At 39.9% G+C, this 1581-nt stretch overlaps 1 protein-coding gene across 1 annotated transcript in view; it reads right to left on the bottom strand.

Annotated features, from left to right (window-relative positions):
* Window positions 1-1581, bottom strand: part of MOB1A (MOB kinase activator 1A) — a 27197-nt gene that overhangs the window by 5209 nt on the left and 20407 nt on the right. The window lies entirely within an intron of this gene.

Raw genomic sequence — 1581 nt, 5'->3', positions numbered from 1 at the left:
GCCTCCCAAGTAGCTGGGACCACAGGCGCCCGCCACAACAGCCGGTTATTTTTTTGTTTGCAGTCTTCATTGTTGTTTGGTGGGCTTGGGCTGGATTCGAACCCACCACCTTAAGTGTATATGGCTGGCGCCTTAGCCACTTGAGCCACAGGTGCCGAGCCGACAATTTCAAAGTGTCTTAAAAATAGAAACTGAAGGCTCAGAGTCTGTAGTGCAAGTGGCTAGGGCACCAGCCATATACATTGGAGCTGGTGGGTTGGAATCCAGCCCCCGCCTGCCAAACAACAAAGACAACCACAACCAAAAAATAGCCAGGCATTCTGGTGAGTTCCTGTAGTACCAGCTACTTGGGAGGCTGTGGCAAGAGAATTGCTTAAGCCCAAGAGTTAGAAGTTGCTGTGAGCTGTGATGCTACAGCACTCTACCCAGGGCTACAGCTTGAGGCTGTCTTAAAAAAACAAAAAACAAAACCGACAGGAGAAAGACAATACATACAATTGGCAAGGACTACAGTAAATACATGAGCAGGCATCTGCTTCTCAAATAACCTAGATTAGTTGGGCTTACGGCCTGTTCCACAAGACTATTACTCTTTTTTCCTTTTTTTTTTTAGAGATGGGATCTCACTCAAGTCACCCACACTAGAGTGTAGTGGATATTCATAGATGAGATCACAGCTCACTGCAGCCTCAAACTTCTGGGCTCAAGTGATCCTCCTGTCTTACCCTCCTTAGTAGCCAGGATTACAAGCACGAGTTACCATAATACTATTCTTAGGGTTAAAATATCTTTCCCTGAACATCTTTTTCTTTTTCCCCAGCCTATCCTTAATAGCCTGAAATTTAGTATATTTTCCTGAATTTTGTGATTATCTACCTCCCTGGCCCCCAGTCTTGGCTAACTTGACTTTTCAAACATTATCCTGCAGCTTATGGACATGTTTTTTGGGGACAGGGTCTTGTATCTACTTTCGATTGAAAGGGCAGATTTTAAAATCAACCCCCTTTTCTCTCTGAATGTACAACTGTGCATCTTGTTAACATAAGGAACATTAGTAATTTGGATGTATTAGTAAAAACATTAATAACAAGCAGTTCTGCCCAATAAGAAGAAATAACTGGCAAAAGTAAGATGTAGATATAGCTTAATTGGGGGGCAGGGAAGGATTCCAGAACATAAGAATGAGTTATTAAAGAATAGGAGCTGAGAAAAGAGGATAAAGTCAACAGAATGCTCTATCTTCCTTAAGGAGACTTTAATGAGTAAAGAAATAAGTAATTTGTTTTAATCTAAGTACCTTCCAATTTAACAGATATATTCAAGCACAGTCAATATACAATAAAGGATCTGTGAAAAAGGAAATAAAAGGTTTAATAACAGAATGAAAAAAACTGACCAGCAGAAAACAGATCAAGTGTAACAATTTGATATAAATTGTTTTCCTGAAAGAGCTTCTAATTAGTCTCAAAAAGGAATATGCTGCTCATCAGACATCCTTAACTGAAAATGACCTGGATTGATCTCATCCATAAATACTGATGTCAAACTCTCATAAATATTAACAAGTAAGAAATACTCTCC

The sequence above is a fragment of the Otolemur garnettii genome, unplaced genomic scaffold (assembly GCF_000181295.1).
Source record: "Otolemur garnettii isolate 467f Iridium unplaced genomic scaffold, OtoGar3 scaffold00068, whole genome shotgun sequence".
NCBI lineage: Eukaryota > Metazoa > Chordata > Mammalia > Primates > Galagidae > Otolemur > Otolemur garnettii.
Note: the sequence above shows the minus strand (reverse complement) of the source record. Positions and strands in the feature narration are given on the sequence as shown.